This window comes from Ornithorhynchus anatinus, chromosome 10, assembly GCF_004115215.2.
Source record: "Ornithorhynchus anatinus isolate Pmale09 chromosome 10, mOrnAna1.pri.v4, whole genome shotgun sequence".
Taxonomy (NCBI): domain Eukaryota; kingdom Metazoa; phylum Chordata; class Mammalia; order Monotremata; family Ornithorhynchidae; genus Ornithorhynchus; species Ornithorhynchus anatinus.
The window spans coordinates 41789495-41814843 of NC_041737.1; the positions used below are offsets into that span (position 1 = coordinate 41789495).

At 47.0% G+C, this 25349-nt stretch overlaps 2 long non-coding RNA genes across 2 annotated transcripts; one reads left to right on the forward strand and one right to left on the reverse strand.

Annotated features, from left to right (window-relative positions):
- Positions 1-1894: 1894 nt before the first annotated feature.
- LOC103170913 lies at positions 1895-24882 on the reverse strand. The gene is made up of 4 exons (XR_005660491.1): positions 24549-24882; positions 20563-21664; positions 7372-7810; positions 1895-2167 (listed from the first exon to the last, which is right to left on the reverse strand). It is a non-coding gene; the product is annotated as an uncharacterized LOC103170913 (long non-coding RNA).
- On the forward strand, positions 7706-17142 carry LOC103170914. Its single transcript, XR_486479.4, has 3 exons — positions 7706-7828; positions 13525-13687; positions 16840-17142. It is a non-coding gene; the product is annotated as an uncharacterized LOC103170914 (long non-coding RNA).
- Positions 24883-25349: the final 467 nt, after the last annotated feature.

Consider the following 25349-nt stretch of genomic DNA (forward strand, 5'->3'; position numbering starts at 1 on the left):
TTAGGAATTGGCTGTAATGTCAGTATATTAACTTCAGGATGAATGAGACTGTACTAATTGAGGCTCTTGAAATCACACCCCAAACTTAGAGAAGCAACATAGCCTAGTGGCAAGAGCCCAGGCCTGGGGGTTAGAGGACCTGGGTTCTAATCCTGCCTGGGGAAGCAGCGTGGCTCCGCGGAAAGAGCCTGGGCTTCGGAGTCAGAGGTCACGGGTTCGACTCTCGGCTCTGCCACTCGTCTGCTGTGTGACTGTGGGCGAGTCACTTGACTTCTCTGTGCCTCAGTGACCTCATCTGTAAAATGGGGATTAAGACTGTGAGCCTCACGTGGGACAACCTGATCCCCCTGTATCTCCCCCAGCGCTTAGAACAGTGCTCGGCACATAGTAAGCGCTTAACAAATACCACCATTATGATTACGGTTATTATTATTATTATCCTGACTCTGCCGCTTCAGTCGTATTTATTGAGCGCTCACTGTGTGTAGAGCACCATACTAAGCGCTTAGCCAGCTGTGTGACCTTGCGTCAGTCACTGAACTTTTCCTTCCTTCAGTTTCCACATCTGAAAAATGGGGATTCAATATCTGTTTTCCCGCCTACTTAGGCAGCAGGCCCCAGTGGAATAGGTACAGTGCTTCGTGCATATTAAATGCTTAGAACAGTGCTTGGCACATAGTAAGCGCTTAACAAATGCCATTAAAATAAAAGCTTCTCGGGTACCATTATAATTAATGTTATCGTTGGTGAAAAGTAAGGCCAAGCAATGTAAAAAATTACTTCGATACAATTAAAATTGAGCTGACACGTGAAACCCCTTTTTAGAAGACTTGAAAAGCGGGTCTTAATGGATCATCATCATCGTACCATAAACCTGAGCTTTCTCAAACTCCAGCTTGGAGGGATCCAGATGAAGTTACAATTCATTTACTTAAGCAGCATTCACTGGGACTCTCCCAGCTGGCCTCTCTTCCTGGTGAAGTGGAGGTTTCTTTGAAACTAACAGCCACTTCACCGCGCGGAGAGGAATCGTTTTAGAAACCCGGCCTATTTCTAGTTCAAGCTTGCAGTGTGATTTCCGACGCCGTCAAGTAAGGCAGCGTGATCCAGGTTGCAGTTGTGCCAACAGCAACCTAGGGAAGCAGCGTGGCTCAGTGGAAAGAGCACGGGCTTTGGAGTCAGAGGTCATGGGTTCGAATCCCAGCTCCGCCACCCGTCAGCTGTGTGACTGTGGGCGAGTCACTTGACTTCTCGGTGCCTCAGTGACCTCATCTGTAAAATGGGGATTAAGACTGTGAGCCCCACGTGGGACAACCTGATTCCCTTGTGTCTACCCCAGCGCTTAGAACAGTGCTCGGCACATAGTAAGCGCTTAACAAATACCAACGTTGTTATTATTATTATTATCCCCTAGGTCACGCTATTCCTCGTGTTTAATGTTGCTGAGTTTTGACTGCGCGGGCCAAATGTTCACCATTTAAAAAAACCTGTCAGATACGCAGAAGCTACCCACATTCCTCCGGGAAGCGGCATGGCCGAGTGGAAAGAGCCCGGGCTTTGGAGTCGGAGGTCGTGGGTTCGAATCCCTGCTCGGCCACTCGTCAGCTGTGTGACGGTGGGCGAGTCACTTCACTTCTCTGTGCCTCAGTTCCCTCATCTGTAAAATGGGGATGAAGACTGTGAGCCCCACGTGGGACAACCTGATCCCCCTGTGTCCACCCCAGCGCTTAGGACAGTGCTCTGCACATAGTAAGCGCTTCACAAATACCAACATTGCTATTATCATTAAGCCGTGTCCCATGGAATCCTTCGGGGATGTCGGACTCAGAAGCGGTCTTGAGTTGAAAACGGCACGCGCATCCTGTTTCAAATATGAATGGACGTGACAGGTACATGTGGCATGCAAAAAGGTATAACCTCTTCTGTGAACTGAAACTCAGCCCAAATGACCCATCCATTTAAGTGGTCGACGTATCGGTCGATGCGAACGTGTAAACGTGTAGACTCCTGCTAAGGGTGCCGGCAGCAACGCCAGTTGTTCCCCCGAGGTTACGTTGGGATTTTTCTGGACCGAGATAACGGTTCTTTCGGTTTCGAACCATTCACACATTTCATTCATCTCAGCCCTGTGAAACCAGCTGATTCACCTTCAGATGGAATGAGTCACCTAGAAAAACAAATCGAAAGCATCTAAAATGCCACGAAGTGAATCGAACGGACTTGTTACAACGGAAGAATTGGTTCAGAACGATCGAGTGCAGACTGCATAAGCAGTTAATTAGGCTCCTGCCATAATTACCCCCATTAGAGAAATTTTACTCATATAAAAATAATGAAAACAAATCAAGAATTTTCCCTCAAACGAATGGGACCAAATACCACTTTATATTAGGTTTAAATTTTCCCGGATAGGTCCCTTCGTAATCGGGTGGAGGGCTTTTTTTTAAATTCATTTTCACATTTTGCTGATTTCCCACTGATTTTGTGTAGCATCCAGAATTTATGAGAGCACCTTGGAAAATTAGATGACTGGAGGGTGATAATATCATAATTTTGGAAATAATGATAATAATATTTGCTAAGTGCTTGCTATGTGCCGAAGAACTGTCTTAAGCCCCGGGGCAGATACGGGTTAATCAGGTTGGACACATTCCTTGTCCCACATGGGGCTCGCAGTCTAAGTAGGAGAAAGTAGGATTTGACGCCCATTTTACAGATGAGATAACTGAGGCACAAAGTAGCTAAGTGACTTGCTCAAGGTCGCCCAGCAGACTACCGAAAGGAAATAACCGCCACCGTCCAGACAACAATAAGAAAATGATCCTACCCACTTCACTATCAAAGCATTTATTTTGCACCTTCTAATAATAACCATGGTATTCGTTAAGTACTTATCGTATGCCAAGCACTGTGCTAAGCACTGGGGAGAGTCAGAACTGGGGCATAGCACTGAGATAGAGAGGTAGCTTGGCCTAGTGCATAAAACACAGATCTGGGAGTCAGAAGGACCTGAGTTCCAATCCCAGCTTCATCACTTGTCTGCTCTGTGACCTTGAGCAAGTCACTTACCTTCTCTGTGCCTCCGTTATTTCATCTGTAAAATGGGGATTAAGACTGTGAGCCCCAGGTGGGACATGGACTGTATCCTACCTGATTAGCTTGTTTCTACCACAGCACTCGGTACGGTGCCTAGCACTTAACAAATACCATAGAAAAAGATACAGGATTATAGGTCCCACACAGTCTCTGTCCCAAAGGAACTTTCAGCCTAAGTAAGAGGGAGACCAAGTATTTTAACCCCATTTAATAAATGAGGAAATGGAGGCACAGAAAGGTCAAGTAATTTGCCCAAGGTCACGCAGCAGGAAAGCGGCAGAGCCCAGAATAAAACCCAGATCCTGTATCTCCCAGGTCCATACTCTTTCCACTAGGCCCACCGATTTTTGAACAATGTACTAGTTCTACTCTACAGACTAGGAAACTGGGACCCAGATAAGTTGGGTATCGTGCCCGAGGTCATACAGAAGAGAAGCAGTGTGGCTCAGCGGAAAGAGCCCGGGCTTGGGAGTCAGAGGTCATGGGTTCGAATTCCAGCTCTGCCACCTGTCAGCTGTGTGACTGTGGGCAAGTCACTGCACTTCTCTGGGCCTCAGTGACCTCAGCTGTGAAATGGGGATTGAGACTGTGAGCCTCACGAGGGAAAACCTGATGACCCTGGGTCTACCCCAGCGCTTAGAACAGTGTTCTGCATATAGTAAGCGCTTAACAAATACCAACATCATCGTCATTATTATTATACCGCGTTGTGTGCGGAGTCAGAATAGAACCGGGATCTCTGATTTCCAGTCCTGTGCCCTTTCTCGTTAGTCTACCCCGTGTCGCATAATTGCCTCCATACCGCACTGGCGGTTGGCAGATCGGGGCGGGGGGATGAGATAGACAGGCGCAAAGGAGGATCACGCAAGAAGAGAAAAAGGAGGAAGAACAGTGGGAAGAAGAGAAAGAAACCAGGAGGTAAGGAGGGACCAGCGTCTGAGAGCTTGAAGCCAGCAGGGCAAATGGAATGAGTAGAGCAGCTAAGCCGAATCTTAGAGGGAGCGTCTGGCCGAGGAGGAGGAGGAGTAGAAATCCGGAGAAGAGGCAAGGGCAAATCCGGGAGCAGAGAGCCACGATTGCCTAGAATGCAGACCAGCAATTTCGACTGGTTACGCAGCGTAGTTTCCGAAATGTTTAAACAGTGGATACACCACACTGCGGGGTGTCATATGCTTGAATTGTATTTGGCGTTCACAGTGAGCAGCTTTTTTCCACACTTTCACTTGCGATTTCTTCAGTTATTTCCAAAGGAACTCCAGGTTTATCGTACCTTTCACCTGACATGAAGCACACAAGTCTTTGGTAAAGGGGTCTGGACTTTTATTTCCCTAAAAATTAATCATTAGTCAAACGCATCCTGGATGAAGGCTCCAGGAAGTGTATTCAGGTGCACTCAGCGAACTAATACATAAAAGATGCGTTGCACCCCATTGATTGCCTCGGTCTTAGTTCTTAGTTTGAAAACAAAATTGCCAACGAATAGATCAAAAGTAAACTGGGGAATGAATGATTTTTGTTCCTTCACATATCAACATGAAGGTGTTCGTTTTTTACGTCAGTGTTTTATCCTACAACCCAAAGGGCAGTTCAGCAGCAACAAGATTGATCCTCTGACTTTATTAACCTTAGGGATTGACATTATGTGTTGAAGAACTTCGGGGATTCTTTATACGCTAGGATTTTCTTTTCTCACCCGTGTTCCTGGAGCAACATACATATTTGTACATTCCAAGCGCTTAATACAGTGCTCTGCACATAATAAGCGCTCAATAAATACTATCGAATGAATGAGTGAGACAACTAAAGACAGCTAATATAGAAAAAAGTGATTGCTATTCCAGTTTCTTTAGATGGCTTTCCCTCTCCCAGTTTTAAAAACTTTCACATGAGAATGAGTTACAGAATATTGATGTGTCACATGAAACTTTCTTTTTCCACTCGGCACTAATGAAAATATTGACTTTCCATTAAAGGAACGGGGCCTTTCTTTGAAACTGGCTGAACTTGTTTTCTAACTGACCACTTTAACAATGCCATCCTCCTGGGGATGTTTGAGATTTTCATCTCTTTGAGTTACAGAGGAGAAAAAAACCCCTCTAGACCCTTGTCCGGACTATCGGAGAAACAGAAACCTATTTACCTAGAAAGTTTTATGGGGACATCTATTGTTCTCTGGTCATCTCGATTATGGTTGGTTCCCTAGGAAATTAACTTTCTGGAAGCACCACCACCAACAAAATTAGGGGTTTTTTAGTGTATTTTCCCATTGCAGGGGAGCCCAGGAATATGAATGTCTGTTTGTTGGTGACTGTGAGAAATGGCTAATGACAATAACTAATGAATATTGAAAAATAAAAAGGCAATAACTAATAGAAAACCTTTCAGCAATCCTTTCCAGATCATCAGTGCACTTGAATTGCCAAATGGTGACTGTAGTTAGCAGTTACATGCTATGAACTGAGGTTTCAGATCTATTCAAAATGATTTAACCATTCAAGGTGAGGTACTATCAAATGCCGTCCAGCCGTTTCCGATTCATAGCGACTCTGGAGATCTATTTTCTCCAGAATGTCCTATCTTCTGCCCTGATCAAGATGGGGGGGGGGGGTCCAGCTGTAAAATGTATTCCTGCATTAGTCAAGTGTCCTATCGATTAAAATAAATGATTAAAGTAATTAAGCCCAAGGACACTTACAGAGTTTTCACCCACCAAATAGAAGCATTTCACTGACTCCAGGAGGTTTGGTCGGAGGAATCGGCAGCCGCTTCTGGTTCGGGTTTCTCAGTAGGTTTCCCTTGCCGTCTCTGTCCCCCCCCCCCCCACCCCAATCCCCGCACACACACACTGTGCACCACCAGATCAGAGAGAAGAAGACAACCCCATCTGTCGGGAAGAGAGCCTCTTCTCCCAGCCTGAACTGGGGCAGGAGAGAGAACGGCCTTGGAAGCAGCTGCTTCTGTTGGGAATTTTCATTAATCCCCTCGGCCTGCCGCTGTTTGATCATCTCCCTCCTCAGCCTCCTCAGCCTGGGTCAGTTTACGTTGTTCGTCTCAGCTACGAGGCCCAGGGCAGCCTGGGTGTCTGTCTCTGCTGATCGGTCCTCACTTGGAGGACGATGACGATGATGATGATAATGATGATCACGGTATCTGTCGAGTGCTTACTATGTGCCAGGCACCGTACTAAGCACCGGGGGCGGATAGGGACGCGGCGCCTGTCCTGAATAGGGCTCACACTCTTATTCCCCATTTTACAGATGAGGTAACTGAGGCACAGAGAATCGAAGTGACTAAGGTCACACAGCAGACAAGTGGCAGAGCTGGGATTAGAACCCATGACCTTCTGACTCCTAGGCCCGTGCTCTATCCGCTCAGGACATGGCCCAGGCCTGGTAGTCAGAGCACCTGGGTTGTACCGGCACTGCCCCTTACCCGCTGTGTGACCTTGGCTAGGTCACTGCACCTCTCTGGCCCTCAGCTTCTTCACCTGTTGAATAGGGATTCAATACCCGTTCTCCCTACTCCTCGGGCCGCGAACCCGATGGAGGACGGGGACCGCGTCCTCCCTGATTATCTTACGCCTTTCCCAATACTTAGGACAGCGCTTGCCACATATCAAGTGCTTAACAAGTACCGCTATTGATACTTAGAATGGTTCGAGATGGTGAAGAAAGATGCACACCGAATACAAATTTTTAATGTTTTAATCTCTTTTTTTCCAAAATACATTTTATGATGTATGTCTAAGCACGAATTGTTTCAGTAATCTGGTTGGAGATGTAGGTTTAAACCCTAGAGGCAGAATGGCCCCGTGGGAAGAGCACGGGCTTTGGAGTCAGAGGTCATGGGTTCGAATCCCCGCTCTGCCACTTGGCAGCTGTGTGACTGTGGGCGAGTCACTTCACTTCTCTGGGCCTCAGTTACCTCATGTGTAAAATGGGGATGAAGACCGTGAGCCCCACGTGGGACAACCTGATTCCCCTGGGTCTACCCCAGCGCTTAGAACAGTGCTCTGCACATAGTAAGCGCTTAACAAATACCAACATTGTTATTATTATTATTAAAGCATGAGCCTGAGGGGCAGAAGGACCTGGTTTCTAATCCCAGTTCCAACACCTGTCTGCTCTGTGACCTTAGGCAAGCCACTTAACTTCTCTGTGCCTCACCGTACTGTTTGGAAGAGTACAACCGAGTGGAGAAACATCGATCCCTGCCCTCACAGAGTTTACAGACTAGCGGGAGAGAACCAAACACGCACACACAGAAAAATCTCACCGCTCAGGGCGCCGTCTTTAACAGCCCCGTATACGTGGAACTCGAACTGCTGGGCCTCAGATTGCGAAAGTGAGTTTGTTGGTGATGAGACACTAAGGAGCTAACAGGCTAGTTCGTCTTTCTCCCAGACTCACTGAGAACACCAGAGCAGAGCTGGTCCGTAGCGCGGAGGTGGGTGGGGAAAACGGTCCAGGGGTCATGGATCCATCAAGACCCCACGCTGGCTGAGGAGACCACAGTGGGCAAAATGTCATTCCCGGTTCCAGAGCAGGGCTGCTGACAATTGTGAGCCGTCGTCGCCACGGCCACCGCCTATCCGGAATCCTCCGGCCTGGTGTTCCTGCTTAGTGTGGCTCGAGCTTCCTTGGGGCCGGCAGCAACGGAGAGCAGCAGAGGCGAGGCTGCAGGATAGCGGGAGGTTTCGTCCGGCCGGAATGGTCTGCCGGGAAAACAGAAGGTCAGAGCTGGGGGAGGCTAAATCCATTCAGCCCTCTTTTTTCTTTTCTGCTATTTCTTTAAGCCCTCACTATGTTCCAGACACTGTTCTAACTCTGAGGTAGGTACAAGCTAATCAGGTTGGACACAGTCCCTGTCCCACTTGGGGCTCCAAGTCTTAATCCCCATTGTACTGATGAGGTAACTGAGGCAAGGAGAAGTGAAATGACTTGACTAAGGTCACGCAGCAGGCAAGTGTCAGAGCTAGGACTCAAACCCAGGTCCTTGTGGCTTCCGGGCCCATGCTCTATTCACTAGGCCACGCTGCTTCTCAGGCATCTCTGGTGCACGTGCACAGTGTCATGAGATCCCAAAGACGCAAGGGAAGCAGTGCGGTCCGGTGGAAAGGGCACGGGCCCGGGAGTCGGAGGAACTGGCTCTGCCGAACGCTTGCTCTGTGACCTTAGCGCAAGTCACTTAACTTCTCTGTGCCTCAGTAAAATGGGGATTGAGACTGTGAGCCGCATGTGGGACATGGACTATGTCCAATCTGATTAGATATAAGGTACAGCTCTTAGTACATTCATTCATTCAATCATATTTATTGAGCGCTTGCTGTGTTCAGAGCACTGTACTAAGCGCTCAGTGACTGGCACTTAGTGCTCAACGAATACCATTAAAAAAAAAAAGCACTGGCGACCACCTTCCTCTCAGAATGCGTCTCAGGTCTATTAGTTAATCAACGAATCGATGAGGTATTTATTGAGCTCTTATTGCACGCTGAGCACTATACTAAATGCCCGGGAGAGTACGACAGAGTTCGTAGAAAGGTTTCCTGTCCACGAGGAGCTTGCAGTCCAGAAGGGGACACAGAAATCGATATGAATACATAAATTAGAGATATGTACGTAAGCGCCGAGGCTGAATGGGAGAAGGAGAAAGGAGGATTTAGTCAAGGAAGGTCTCTTGGAGGAGATTCATCCATTCAACCATATTTACTGAGCACTTGCCGTGTGCAGGGCACTGTATTAAGCACTTGGGAGAGTACAGTATAATAACAGACGGAGACGTTCCTGCCCACACCGAGCTCACAGTCTACAGGAGACGTGCCTTTCTTAAGGCTCTGAAGGGGAGGGGAGCGGTGGTCTATCGGCTGTAAAGGGGAAGGGAGCAAGGAGACTCCTAGGAGAATCTGGCTCCTGAGAACCAAATAAGCCCAGCCCGTTTTAGAAAGAGGTGGTTTCCTGGAGGAATAAAGTGAATAGGGAAAACGAGCTCATCCCTTCAGAAAGAGTGCTGCCAAAGGAGTGCAGGGTGTTAGGTTTCAATATTTTTCCCTGACTACATCTGCTGTCGCTTTTCTTGTAATCCATTAGATCTCATCTCGGCAATCAATCTAGAAGGGGTCTTTAACTTGAGAAAGGCCGCACCGAAAGGAGTGGATTTGAATAGGGGATTCAATGAGAAAGATTCGGTCTCCCTCGGATTCTTCTCCGTCTCCCCAGATCTTTCCTCTGATGCTCTGAATAAGGGCACGTGTCTCCCCCAAGTTTAAAACGCCGCTCTCCGTCAGATTTCCTCTTCTCCCTTTCCAAATACAGACTGACTATTGAAGCCTACCGTGTGCCCTTACACTCTACCCCTATCTGATCTGTCTTCATTATGATAATAACGTTGGTGTTTGTTAAGCGCTTGCTATGTGCAGAGCACTGTTCTAAATGCCGGGGTAGATTTACAGGGGAATCGGGCTGTCCCACGTGAGGCTCACGGTCTTCATCCCCATTTTACAGATGAGGTAACTGAGGCACCGAGAAGTTGCCCAAAGTCACCCGGCTGACATGTGGGTTTTTCCATGCCATGCATCTTGGAAGAACTCTAAGCATTTAAAAGTGGGTTTTTCCTCTCTCCTTTCCAATAGGACACACATGGGTGGAGCATATGGTTAGTTTGGGGTTGTGGGGGTGGAGGTTATGGTCTCTTCCCTCAGACAGACACCCTCCCTCATCAACAGAAGTCTCCTCAGTGTTCTGTGTTGATCCTACTGACAGGGAGATTCATCTGCAAAGGGCCTCGGACCTCTCAGACGGCTGTTTCAGCCCACAAGGCCTCATCCCTTCCTGGCCTGGTGAGAAGCGGCGTGACTGAGCGGAAAGAGAACAGGCCTGGGATGACTATTAGCATTACGATCCTTGTTAAGCGCTTACTATGTGCCAAGCGCTGCTCTAAGTGGATGCGACTTAATCGGGTTGGGCGCGGTCCCCGTCCCACCTAGGCGTCGCCATCCAAGTAGGAGGGGAAACTGGTATTGAATCCTCATTTTGCAGATGAGAAGACCGAGGCCCAGAGAAATGAAGTGACTTGCCCAAGGTCACGCAGCAGACAAGCGGGTGGAGCAGGAATAGAACCCAGTGTATCTTGGGGCAAGTCACTTAAATTCTCTGAGCCCCAGTTATCCGATCTGTAAAATGGGGATTCAATACCCGTTCTCCCTCTGAATTAGGCTGTGAGCACTTTGTGGGATAGGGACTGTATCTGACCTGATTATCTTGTATCTTCCCCAGTGCTTAGAATAGTGCCTGGCACATAGTAAGTGCTTAATAGCTCATTACTATTATTATTATTATCCCTTGACATAGTAAATTCTTAATAAATCCTATTATCATTATTAATAATGTTTGACACACATCCGTATCGTTATTACCATCAGCCTGGATGCAGATGAATTTAGCGCAGATCAAGATCTACTCGGCAAGGGTCCGGGACGGCAAGCGACTGTCATTCGGCTAATGACATTTAATGAGCGCTTACTCTGTGAGAAGCACTGTACTAAGAATTTGGGAGAGTCCACTACGACAGTAAACAGAGTCCCCGCCCAAACGAGCTCGCAGTCAAAGCCCAAGGTGGCATCTTTCCCCATCTCTCAGGTTTCCATTTGTGATGGTGAATCTGGGTCACGGGACGACCTCATCCCTCATCCCTTTCTCCAGTTACATCACCAAGATAAGTGTTCTGCAGACCTGGTAATAATGTTGGTATTTGTTAAGCGCTTACTATGTGCAGAGCACTGTGCTAAGCGCCGGGGTAGCCACGGGGTAGAATCAGGTTGTCCCACGTGGGGCTCACGGTCTTAATCCCCATTTTACAGATGAGGTAACTGAGGCGCAGAGAAGTTAAGTGGCTCGCCCACAGTCACACAGCTGCCAGGTGGCAGAGCCGGGATTCGAACCCATGACCTCTGACTCCAAAGCCCGGCCTCTTTCCACTGAGCCACGAGGTGGGGGGCTTCTTACCTCTTCCAGATCACAACTGTGAATCCACTGAAACTCAACTCCTGAAGAGAGCATGACCCAGTGGAGAGAGTACGGGCCTGAGAGTCAGAAGGATCTGGGTTCGAATCCCAGTTCTGCCAAGGGCTTGCTGTGTGACCTTAGGCAATTCCCTTAACTTCCCTGTGCCTCAGTTTCCTCAACTGTTAAATGGGGATAGATGACCTGTTCTCCCTCCTCCTTAAACTGTGCCCACAGCGACAGCCACAACAACTTAAACGGCGAGTCTCCGAGAGAAGAGTTGTTTTGAGAGGATGATCTAAGACGGCAAAAATGTTAAACTATAAAAGCGGCAGCAGCTTGGCTTAGTGGAAAGACCTGGGTTCTGCTCCCAGCTCCACCCCTTGATGGCTGTGTGACCTTGGACGAGTCACTTAACCCCTCAGTTCCCTCATATGGAAAAGGGGGATTCAATATCTGTTCTCCCTTCCACTTAGACCGTGAGCCTCATGTGGGACCTGATTATCTTGTATCCGACCCCGGTGCGCGGTCTAGTATTTAACAGATACAACGATTTTATGATTGATCACATTTAATGATCTTTGTAATTTCGTAGCAACGATTATAAAGCTCCTTGTGGGAAGGGAGTGTGCGTGTTGTGGTATTGTACAGTCCCAACTGCTTAGTAGAGTGCTTTGCTCGCAGTAAGCGCTCAATAGATACAATTGACTGAATCGATCATATAACTAGAAACGTAGACTACACTGTAGGCGCTTTACCAACCCAATTTTCTATTCTTTCCCCCTGATTTTGACTACTGTACTTTCAGTCACTTCACAGACGACATTTTTAACTCCAAATGCGCAAGATGAAGTTACGGAGTCCCCAGTTGTTGTTTTTTTTCTAAGAAGACTTCTGCCTCAGGTCAACGTTGTTGAAATGCTTTATATAAACTATGGCATCCTTCATTCGTGCAGCCTCTTCTTCTTTCATTGCTCTACTATGAATAGCATCCTGGCCTCTCTCTTCACAGCATCAAAGAGATGCTTTTATTTACAAAGACAGATTTAATGGGTAACCAAGGTACTCGTTCCCTTGCAAGGCAAGAGCCTTTGAACTCCTAACTGCACTGATCCATGGATCATGCCCTTAATGTAGAGAAGGATCCACTGAATCTGGAAAATGTTTTTAGGGTGCTCGATTCGCTTCCTTTGAACTGTAGGCCGTAAGCGTTAGCTGTGCCCCGGAGTATGTGACTGGGGTCTCCTCAGGACAGAAACTGTTGCCCGCTACAACCTACGCGAAACGAAACCCTAAGTCGGGAAACGTAGATGATCAGATCTGACCTAAAAAAGTCACATTTTCAAGTTGGAGTAATTGTAAAACTAGGCCGCACGGGGTCTCTTAGTTATAATTCATCCATCGAGGGTTGGGCGGACTGTAGGCTCGTCGTAGGCAGGGAACGAGTCAGCCAACTCGGTTGCGCTGTGCTCTCCCCAGTGCTTTGTACAGCGCTCTGCACGTAGTAAGTGCTCAGTACACGTCACTGACGATGGTATTAAAAACTTCCCTGCCTTGCAAAAGTCCACCTTGACACGGGAGATTTACCAATCCTGAAGTCAATGGCACCGCTAAACAGAAAGCCAGGAAGATAGAACGGAAAGATAAAAAGGAAGTTTATGAAAGAGAACTATGACGAAAATGGACATCTGCATTTTTAATCAGTCACTCGATCAATCTATAGTATTTATTGAATGCCTATTGAGAGCAGAGTACTGTGCTAAATGCTTGGGAGAGTAAATTCAGTAAGAAAAATACAGTCCCTGCCCTCAACTTTCAGTATCCAGCGATACGAAGCAAAGTGGCCTAGGGATAGAACACGGGCCTGGGAGGCAGAAGGACCTGGGTTCTAGTCCTGTCTGCTGTGTGACCTCGGGCGAGTCATCTAACTTCTTTGTGCCTCAGTTACTTCATCTGTAAAATGAGGATTAAGACTGTGAGACTCACGTGGGACGTGAACTGTGTCCAACCTGATGGCCCTGTAGCTACCCCAGAGCTTAGAACAGTGACTGGCACATAGTAAGCGCTTAAAAAGTACCACAAGAAAAAGCTATTGAATATCATTATGGATAAGGCAGCGTGGCTCAGTGGAAAGAGCCCGGGCTTGGGAGTCGGAGGTCATGGGTTCGACTCCCGGCTCTGCCACTTGTCAGCTGTGTGACTGTGGGCGAGTCACTTCACTTCTCGGGGGCCTCAGTGACCTCAGCTGTAAAATGGGGATTAACTGTGAGCCTCACGTGGGACAACCTGATGACCCTGTACCCGCCCCAGCGCTTAGAACAGTGCTCTGCACGTAGTAAGCGCTTAACCAATGCCAACATTATTATTAAGGCGCCGGAATATTGTAAAGAGGTAGGCAGGTATCGCATAAACCTAATTACTTTGCATACAGGTGTGTGATAGCCAAGAGGGACACCGTGGCTCATTTCATTCGCTATAAAAGGTTTTACGAAGAATGTGAGTCGGAGCAGAGCTCTGAAGCCAGAAAGGAGAAATGGAATGGAAGATCACTTGAAGAATAAGGAACAACACGGCGTAGAGGCATCAAGTCCAGGGTAAGAGAAGGTGATGTGGTTCTCTAGCCTGTAAGCTTGTTTCGGGCAGGGAATGTTACTGTTTATTCTTGTATCGTACTCTCCCAGGCTCTCGGTACAGTGCTCTGTAAATAATAAGCACTCAGTGAATACCACTGATAGATTGATAACATGAGAACGCCATGAAATCCACTCTGCAAAAGTCCATCCCAGTCCTCATCGGGGCCTAGCACAGATAAGAGTGCGGAAACTGAGAGAAAGGAGTCCCGGCGTCTAGTCTCAGCTTCACCGGTGGCTTGCTGGGGGACCTGGGACCTCAGTTTGTTCATCTGTAAAGTGGAAATTAAAGATCTGTTATCCCTCCCTCTTAAGTTGTGAGCCCCACGTGGGACAGGTACTAAGGCCAATTTGATTCTGCGATAAGTGTCCCGGAACTTAGTCCAGCGCCTGGCACATAGCAAGCCCTTAACAATTGTCAAAATGATCACTGTCAACCAACCCTACTGCATTTCTCCAAAGAGACCTTTCTAGAGTCATTGCACGACGATGGCATTCCCTTCCCAGGTTTCGGTGAACGCAGACACTCCCGAGCTGTGTGACACATTGATTCATTCATTCAGTCGTATTTACTGAGCGCTTACTGTGTGCAGATCACTGTACTGAGCACTTGGAAGAGCGCGATACAACAACAAGCGGACACATTCCCCGCCTACAAGGAGGCTGGTACTTCAAATAAAAATTCTGAACATAAAAAGACATCAATACTGGGCAGAGGACAGGCAGCCTAATACCAAACTATCTGCTAAAAAACAGGATGAATGGTCACAGGTGCACTGCTTGGATAACCCCATATTTTAGTCATATCCCAGATCCCACCGTTGGAGGTGATAATCATAATAAAACTAATATCTGTGGCATTTGTTAAGGGCTTACTGCGTGCCTGACACTGTACTGAGCACGGGGATGGTTACAAGCAAATCAGGTTGGACACAGTCCCTGACCCACACAGGCCTCACAGTCTTTATCCCCATTTTACAGATGAGGTAACTGAGGCAGAGAGAAGTGAAATGACTTGCCCAAGGTCAAAGAGCCGACAAATGGCAGAGCGAGGATTAGAACCCGGCTCTTTCTGACTCCAAACTTGGATAACCCCATGTTTCAGTCATGCCTTAGAACCTACCCTTGAAGATAATAGTATAATGAAACTAGTATCTGTGGCATTTGTTACTCGGTGTCTAGCACCATTTTAAGCGCTGGGGTGGATATAAGCGTATTGCGTTGACCCCGGTCCCTGTCCCGCGTGGGGCTCATAGTCTTAATCTCCATTTTACAGATGGGGAGACTGAAGCAGGGAGAAATGAAATGACTTGCCCAAGGTCAAAGAGCAGACAAATGGCAGAGCCAGGACTAGAACCCACGTCCTTTTGACTCCCAGGCCCATGCTCTCTCCACTAGGTCACGCTGCTATTTGCTATTATTTGCTATTTGCTGTTGCTATTGTTTGCTATTGCTTTAATTTGCTATTTGCTGTTATTTGCTATTGTTTTAATGAGATGTTCTTCCCCGTGATTCTATTTATTGCCATTGTTCTCGTCTACCCGTCTCCCCCGATTAGACCGTAAGCCCGTCAATGGGCAAGGACTGTCTCGATCTGTTACCGATTTGTACATTCCAAGCGCTTAGTACAGTGCTCTGCACATAGTAAGCGCTCAGTAAATACCATGGAATGAATGAATGAATGCTTCTCCGGAGAAGCTCAGAGATACCCTGGAGATACGATGCCGTTCCCTTGATCCTCAGTTATGGATTCAGGTTTTTCCAGCCCCATTTCCATCTCCCTGAGATCCCGCTACCTCTAGGAAGCCTCACGTCCATCCCCACAATCCTAGAGGGCCGGTGCCAAGGAGACTGGGATGCTACAGTGCTCCCTCCCATCATCCCCAGACGGCAGTTCATTCATTCGTTCATTCGATCACATTTAATTGAGCGTTTACTACGTGCAAAACGCTAGACTAAGCGGTTGAGAGAGCACGTATGACAATAAACAGACACATTCAGTTGTCATTCAGGCAGACTTATGAACCCATCAGAAGACACAAGAGTCACTGTTCCTCAGTCCCAAATTCCCAGTTTGCATGAGTTTAAACAAATGGATTTCAAACGGTCTAAATGCCACCTCTTGGTGGGTAATTTGGATCGGACGGGTCAGAAGACGCTACCGCCGTAATGTGACCGCGGACTGGCCGTGATGCTATGCTTCGGTGCCTTCAACGGCTTTGCAATTTTTTTCCGGGTCACAGACGCTGCATCTGTTCGCTAGCGCTGTGAAGGAAACTAATTGGTAATATTTAGCGTCTACTGTTTCCATACGTACGCTGGAAACGGAGAATTAAAGCAATGAAAATGACTCTTCGACACAATGCCACTGAACTGATGGAGTGTTCCTTAAGTGTAAACACAATGCAGTCTACTCAGAGACAGAAAACCAGCCATCGCTAACTCCGCAGTGTCCTGCTTCAATTTTTGGGAACCATTTTCCTCCTGATCCCTTGCTTAACAAAACAGTGGCTGACACAGCCCACTTTTTGGTTAACATGAAGGTTTTCATAAATTGCCGCTGCTGCAGTGTAGCAGGAATGACTGTATATAGTATATATGAAAAGTATGGATTATGCACTATTCTCTCGGCTTACTGAAAATAATACTGGAAACATTTAGGCTCTTAGGCACTTGACAGGTCAAGGATCTTTTACTTTGCGACTAACGTCGTTTGTGTACCATAGAGATCCAACTGTAGTCTAGAGGAAAGAGCACAGACCCGAGAGTCAGAGGACCCGGATTCTACCCCATTGCCTGGTTGGTGTACTTGGGGAAGTCGCTTAACTTTTCTGTGCTGGGTTTCTTTATCTGTAACCTGGGGATGGAATATCTGATCCGGCTTCTAGTTAGACTGCAAGCCGCATGCGGAACAGAGATTAGGTTCAACCTGATTGTTCTTATGGGCCCCAGAGTTTAGCGTTTAAGAAATGCCACGATCATTATTATCCACCCGCTCTATTCTCGGGGAAATGGCTAAGGATAAAAGGGTTGACACAGGAAGACATGTCCTTAGGTCGAGAAAGGATCAGCAGTGTGGAAGATTGTTGAGGGTTGCCCTGTTTGTACCACTACAGAATTGCTGCTCAGAACCCACCAGCTCCTGATTCTTGAGTTCAACATCACGGAGGACTAGTACGCCGTGACCTTCAGACCATCTCAAACCCCAAAATCAAGAGTCTTGGGTTTGTTTTTTAATAGGAAATGAAGCATGAGAAATGTATTTCAAATAACTCAAAAATTCTCACTATTTTAGGAAGAGAAAGGATTGCATGTCTTGAAAACTGAAAAAAAGTCATCACTTTTTTTTAATATACTACTGAGAAGTGGAGTGTTCTGTGGGAAGGGGCTGACTTTTGTATTAAAGTAGTAGGATTCTATTTGAGGATTGAATAAGTCACAGATTCTCTATATGGTAAAAAGCAGATGATAACAGATAATAACCCCTCTCTTCCCAAATCATCGGCAGGTCGTTAGAAACATCTAGAATGTATCTACTCTTGCTTTGGAGAGAGAAATGTTGCATAAACACAAATTGATGCATGTCTAATGGGAAACCGTGCACAGATATGTGGAGTCCTTGTTATTTTTTTAAAAAATTTCCTGGCTTTCTTTAGTGGATAAAGCTGGAAATGTGGTGTTCAATCAGCACATTTTTTCTGATTTAATTCATCTGGGTTCACATGCACATAGGATGTAATGGCCATATGTCTGTGTCTTGAAAATTCCTGCTTTGTAAGAGTAAACAGAAAGTTGGACCAATAACTTGGCAGCTGTTTGCATTTGTTCAGTGTTCGGAGCTTGTGACCCATGTGAAACGTACTGGTTCCTGAACCGAGAGAGTGAGACCTTTTCAGTTATTTTAAAATATCGACCTCCTTTATTAATAGGCTTGCAACGAATGATTGAGCCAAAATAGAAATGACTTTTAAAGTAAGAAAGAAATTGGCAAAACTTAAAGGAGCCAGGTATGACAACCCTGACTGGTATGAAATAAAATACGACATCTTCAATAAGCAGTTCCTAGTCCGTGGAGAGGAAGAGTTAATACGAGATGTAACTAATAAGGAACACTTGCTTTCCAAATCTGCTCTTAAGAAATGAGGCACCATTTCAGAAAGCGGAGATAATATGGAATCGGGCCATGTAGAACAGACATACATCAGATTTCTGGAATTTTTGACCCCTTTCACACTTTCCACAACTGTCCACATTAGCCTTTGCCAGCTTTTCAGTCTATAAAAGTCCAGGGCAGACAACATCTAAGGGACTCTTTTTCCTTCTCTCCAGAAGTTCACAGATGTGATATCCCTAGTGCAAAGGTCTGCTTTCACAGCCTACTGGATGAATTGTTTTTAAAGCCAAACGCCGAGATTCTCTCTCTCAGTTCATGTTTTAAACTGGGAACGTGCGTGCAATAGGAGCCGAATGGCACACCTAAGTGTCCAGTTGTAATTACAGAAACATTTATTAGTTTATATTTAATTTTCTATTTAATTAAATAAATATACAAAATGCGATCGGAGAAAAGGGACGAACTTCAAACTGCCTTGAGATTCTTTTTTCCACTCAAAAAGAAAGGACGGTTTCCATGAGAACCCCAACATCACACCAAACCCAGAGTAAGTGACTCTGATCAGTTTCTGATTCTCCTTCGGAATCTGGCAAATGAATGAACTTTTCATTATCTCCAGAACCACAGTTTTTCAAAATGGTATTAGACACTGTATGGGTTGTGTTTTTTTTTTTTAAATGCATTTCATTTTCCTCCTCGCTTTAAGGCAATCGTATTTCAGGAGAGAAAGATAGAAACTTTGTACGAAGAGATAGGGAGCAAGAACAGAGAAGGCAGCTGGAATACGTGTGCTTGCGTTATCCGATACGGAAGTCCCAGCCCGTGCTACTATTCTGCGGCTGCTGGGACGGAGCAGATGACGACAGCTACTGACACTAAATGTTCGACTGTCACACGGCGAATGATATCTCACGCGGGGACGTTGCAGCATGGCCTAGTGGATAGGGCATGGGTCTGGGAGTCAGAAGGGCACGGGTTCTGATCCTGGCTCTGCCACGTGTCCGCTGTGTGACCACGGGCAAGTCACTTCATTTCTCTCTGCCTCAGATCCCTCCTCTGTAAAATGGGGATTTAGACTGAGAGCCCCACACAGGACAGGGACTGTGTCAAATCCAATTTCCTTATATCCACCCTGGCGCTTAGTACAGTGCTTGGTACATAGCAAGCGCTTAACAGATATCGCAATTATGATTACTATTATAGCAGATGCCCCAGGGACCCCTTGTGGGCGACACCCCGTCTCGTAGCCAAATAGTCCCAACGATCTCACCGTCAAGGGAAGATCGATCGGTCCATCAGTGAGATTTAATGAGCACTCCCTGGGTGCGAGAGCACTGTACTGAGTGCTTGGGAGAGTACAGTACAGTAGAGTTGGCAGAAACGATCCCTACCCTCAAGGAGCTTAAAATCAGGATCAGGAAGTCTCTGCTCCTCACCTCCATTGGCTGGTGACACCCCTTTTTAGCCCTAAAGAATGAGGAACTATCTGCAGTCCCCAGCAACGTGAGGGATAAGAGGTGGAAGAGCAGAGGAATTCCTGAAGAGGGAAGGCAATAGAAGGGACATCAAAGCAGAAACTTCTCCAGGGCCTCATCTTGGCCAAATGGAATAACCGAGGTGAGCGTACGCCCTCAGACACCTACTCTGAGGGGCTGTGGTTCGTGTCTCACATGACAGCACTGCCACGTTCTTTCCACATCGATTCCCGGGACGCGGGGTCGGGGAAATAACCGACTGAAATCGGTTTTATTTCCTTTCTCCTGGGGTGGAGTCCTAACCCAGCCAGCCACTCACGCATTTCCTGCATCACACTGGATCATAAACTCCGGGGAGAAGCAGGATGATCTAGTGGGCAGATCACAAGCCTGGGAAATCAGAAGGTCATGGTAATCCCGGCTTTACCACTCGTCTGCCGTGTGACCTTCGGCAAGTCACTCATCTTCTCTGGGCCTCAGTTCCCTCATCTGTAAAATGGGGATTAAGACTGGGATCCCTAGGTGAGACGGGGACTGTGTCCAACCCGACTATCTGGCCTCTACTTCAGTGCTTAGAACGGTGCCCGGCACATAGTAAGCATTTAACAGATACCGTAAGTATTATTACCAGCTATGTAGTAATAACGGCCTCTCCCGAGTGCTCAGTATAACGCTGTGCACCCATTAAGCACTTACTAAATACCAATTATTGATCGGTCCACCAGGCTTGCCACGGATGCCGTCTTTCCAGATGCCAAAGTGGGGGATGTTGGAGTAAGTGGCCGGCTGCAAGCAGAGTAATAGGGGGGTGGTAGACAAACGGGAATAACGGCAAAGAGAGAAAAATGGACCCTCTCATTTTGATTGCTCTTTGACCTTTCTAATTTGCCTCACCGGAGGGGGTCGGAACGCAAAGATTCATTTGTGGTCTTCACCTTATGATCTTCGAAAAATCCCGGTCATCTGATCGAACTGGATCTCCTCTCATATTCTGTTTTCATTCAGTTCGACTCAGAAGTGAATCGTGAAATACTTAGGACCCAGCTAAATGATTTCAGAGGCATATATCCTGGCAGGTGACAAAAGATTGGTGAGATCAAATAGCGGAATAAAAAGTGATTGAAAACAATTCAGTGAGGTATATCAGTATTTTGGCTCTACTGGTGTCCATAAGACCGACTGTCACGAAGGGTAACCAACACACCATAAATCCCAGGCTCTTATCACCCCTGTGAGAACCGCGGCCTTACCCAGGTCGGTAATGACAAAGGTCTTGGGTGCCTGTGGATGTAGAGAGCTCCCGAGGAATGCGGAGGTAGCATCTCACTCACAGTCTTGGGGAGACAGGGGTCCCTGGACCACGGAGGGGGGGAATGAGAATCCAATGCACGTCACAGAAGAAAGAAATCAGGCGGGGGCCTATTTTCACGGGCACGGCGTGAGGAGTCGAGAGATGAGATATTTCATTTCTGAAATGCACCAAGGCAAGTATATCTCACTCCAATTCCCTTTTGAGAGGGATCTTTCGACTCTCGGGGAAAATGTTCTCACTGATTAATCGCCCCGCTAGAACGTGGATTAAATGATCCTCTGCAAATCTTTGCAATCTCATAGCGGGAAATCTGCTGGCGATGATGTATTTTTTTTTTTTTAAGAACTGCAAAATACCCACGGGATCGTTCTTGAAGATACCCAACTGGGGTCTTGTTTCCAATCCTTTTTGTTTTTCGAATCTTTGGGGTCCGTTGAGATCCACGGCATATTTTTCCAATTATGCTTTTTTCACGCCCCCGAACGATACATGGGAAACCTAATCTTTCAAAGTCTATTTCATTTATATTCAATTTCCTTAAATGCTATTCTGTGAGATCATCCGAGAAGTGTTAAACCTCGGGAGCCTTTTTCCGTGTCCTCTCCTTGGAATCAGGAAACTGCCCTGGCCACAACCCGCTCTCTCGAAAGTGCAGTTCGAAAGCCCAGAGCTCCCAAAAGGCCGTGGATCCTGGCCCAGGGGTGCACCAATAGGAGTCAGCAAAATGGCCAGCTGTTCCCCCAGGAACTGTCTCTGAACCTGAGGTTATGGGTCAAGGCAAGGTCAGAAGAGAGGTGGATTGTTCAGGTTATTTGATCTTCGGTGGGTTGCATTTAGGGTCGCACTGAAGGCTGCGGTCGGGCCTTAATCGGAGGGGTCGCCGACGCCGCACTGAGGACTGCGCTGAAGGTTGCATTGAAGACTGCAAAGACTTGTGAGTTAAGAGCACCTACACCAGGATGACTTCCAAGAGGTCCTCTCTACTCAGCTTTTCCACAGGAATGAAATTCTTCTGCCCTTAATTAGAGACGCTGTAGACACTGGGAGGAAGAAAAAATTCCCCCAGGTCAATCAATCAATCAGTCAGTCAATCAATCGCATTTACTGAGTGTTTACTGAGCGCAGAGCACTCTACTAAGCGCTTGGGAGAGTACAGTATAACAACATAACAGACACATTCCCTGCCTAAAGTCTAGGCGTACAGTCTAGAGGGGGGGACAGACAGTCACGTTAAATAAATGAGAAGAAGAAGCAGCGTGGCCCAGTGGAAAGAGCACGGGCTTTGGAGTCAGAGGTCGTGGGTTCGAATCCCCGCTCGGCCACTTGGCAGCTGTGTGACTGTGGGCAAGTCACTTCACTTCTCTGTGCCTCAGTTCCCTCATCTGTAAAATGGGGATTAAGACTGTGAGCCCCACGTGGGACGACCTGATTCCCCTGTGTCTACCCCGGCGCTTAGAACGGTGCTCTGCACATAAATACCAACATTATTATCATTATTATTAATAAATACATTTCAGATATGTTACATAAGTGATGTGGGGCTGAGGAGTGTAAATTAAGGGGATACAGAAGGGAGCGGGAGAAGAGGAAATGAGAGCTTAGTCAGGGAAGGTCTCTAGGAGGAGATGGGCCTTCGTTAAGGCTTTAAAAGCGGGGAGAGTAATTATCCCTGCCCCCCTCAGCATTCCCCGGTGATTATCAGACTTGATGATCCTCCACTGACTTCCATTCTTACCTCCACTGGTGCCACTGTATGGCCAATTGGAGCCCTGGCAATGTTGGGAGGGGAACTGGTGCTATGAGGCACTAATCCCTTTTCCAGGGCTAGTGGGGCGATGCGAACTGAGAGCCATCAGCCTTCCATTTTCTCGGCCCATTGAGAGCCATCAGCTGGATCTGACTCCACTCTTCAACAACCAGACTCATTTTTAGCAGGTGAAGAAACAACCTATATAAAGTGCTGCTTCCTATCACTGACTGAAATATTAGGTCAGATAGCCAACGCGATGTTGGGAAATCATGAAAAACACCTAATTTTCAGGCTGACTGAACTATTAGGTCCGATAGCCAACGCAATGTTGGGAAATTATGAGAGACACCTAATTTTCAGGTACTTTAGTAAAACCCCGTTTAAGCCTTTTCAAGTGAACCCACTGCCACAGCTATTTTAAGTAAGAAAGATCACAGCCCTACAGACAGGATCTGGGAATGGGAACACTTCCCGTGGGCAACTTTTTAAAGTGGGAACTTCTAAAGAGTATAGTATTTTACTGCATTTTGGAAAGTAGATCTCAACAGCAACGAGTCTTTTGTGTATTTATTGAGTCGAGTCTTTAATCCAAAGGCAGGACTATTTCCAATCATTCCAGTCGCTAGTTTATTGGTGTTCGGTGAGGCCCTATGTCTATCTAACACCAAATAAATGAAACTATAAATCCATAATAGGCTACTTCTGTCAGCTGCCTTTTCTTGTAATTTCTGTTCTAGAAAACAATAACAAACGACAAGGCTCATTCCAAAGATAAGAACTACATTACTACAGACCCATAGAATTTAGAATCATAAATCACGATATCTCTGGGTCCAAATGACTTGGTTAGTCTTGTTTGCTTAAATCAGGTCACGCTTAAACCAATACGAGCAGGCTTATATTGGAAATCAGCCCAGTGGGAAGAGCCCGGGCCTGGGAGTCAGGAGATCTGGGTTCTAATTATGGTTCTGCCACTTGCCTGCTCCGTGACCGCAGGCAAGACAGTTAGCTTCTCTGTGCCTTCAATTCCTCGTCTGTAAAATGGGGATTCGATACCTGTTCTCCCTCCCCGTTAGACAACGAGCCGCAAGTGGGACAGAGACTGTGTCTTATCGACTTATCCTTGTACCTAGTATTTATTGTGCTTGGGATAGAGTGAGTATTGGTAAAATACCATATGTGAGCCCAGGCGCACCCACACGTACACACACAAAAACTGTTCCGCACCCTAGAATGCATAGGAGATGACAGGTTTTCAAGGGTGCATCTGAAACAGGGCCAGAACACTGGCGAAATCAGCGAAATCATGCTTTTTGGGAAAACCGGCTTCAGATTTGGTGTAAAGGGGAAAAAAATCCGCAAGAATTGTGATTACATAGTTCTGTCTACTGTTTAAGAGAACGGTCCCGTAAAGCTTCACGGAGGATACATGTAGTTATTCATTTACTTATCTCTTTATTTCACAACATCACAAAGGTCTCTTTTCCCCCAACCCCACCTTCCCTGTTTTCAGGGTCTTTGGTGATAAGAGGATGGCGGCTATGACAGGAAACTAAGCAACCAGTGGTATTTATTGAGCGCTTACTACGGGCGGATCACTGTACCAAACTCTTGGGAGAGTATAATACAGCAGAATTAGCAGTCACGTTCCCTGTCCATAACAAACTTACAGGCTAGAGACGAGCTTAGCGTCTAAAGACGAGCTTACAGTCTAGAGGTGATTTCAAATTTGAAAAGTAAGAACTGAGGAAAGGTTAAAAGAAGGGGTTATTTGGCTGGAGGACACTTTGCTTTAATAATAATAATAATAATAATGATGATGTTGGCATTTGTTAAGCGCTCACTATGTGCCGAGCGCTGTTCTAAGCGCCGGGGTAGACACAGGGTCATCAGGTCGTCCCACGTGGGGCTCACAGTCTTAATCCCCATTTCACAGATGAGGGAACCGAGGCACCGAGAAGTGAAGTGACTTGCCCACAGTCACACAGCTGCCGAGCGGCGGAGCCGGGATTCGAACCCATGACCTCTGACTCCAAAGCCCGTGCTCTCTCCACTGAGCCGCGCCGCTTTATACAAAATGCAAATACTTTGGGAGAAATGTAAGAGAAAAAAAGAACCAAAGAAAGAAAATTCCCCCAATCTGGCTTTGGTCAACGGCAGAGAAAAGCACGCACCTGTCGAATTTCTGTTCTGGCTTTTCGAAAAGACCGTAGCAGCTGCGTGGCAAGGGAGACTTGGGAAAAAATGTGATTCCTCTCATGTTTCCAGCCCCAAACGTGGGACGGCCGGAGGGCGGGCAGAAGTCTGCGCTGATCCTCAGGTAGTGGCGATTTGAACACTCTGGTCCGATCACACCTCTCCCGTACCACTCCCGCTAGAAGCGGCATGGCTTCTAGGGGATAGAGTACGGGCCTGGGAGTCAGAAGGACCCGACGTCTGATCCCGTCTCAGACGCCTGTCCGCCGTGCGATCTTGGGCAAGTCATTTAACTTCTCTGTGCCTCAGTTACCACATCTGTAAAACGGGGATTAAGATGTTAGCCCCATGTGGGACGGTACCGGGTTCCAATTCAACTTGCTCGTATCCACCCCAGCACTTCGTACAGCGCCTGGCACACAGTTAAGCGCTTGACAAATACCACAGATACGATGATGATGAGGAGAGAAGCAGCGTGGCTCAGTGGAAAGAGCGTGGGTTCGGGAGGCAGAGGTCATGGGTTCGACTCCCAGCTCTGCCACTTGGCAGCCGTGTGACGGTGGGCCGGTCACTTCACTTCTCTGGGCCTCAGTTCCCTCATCTGTAAAATGGGGATTAACGGTGAGCCTCAAGTGGGACAACCTGATGACCCTGTATCTCCCCCAGCGCTTAGAACAGGGCTCGGCCCAGAGTAAGCGCTTAACAAATGCCAACATTATCATTATTACAGTGAAGCTGCAGGGTTTTCTGTGTAAGCCCCCCAATTCCTCAACTCCAGC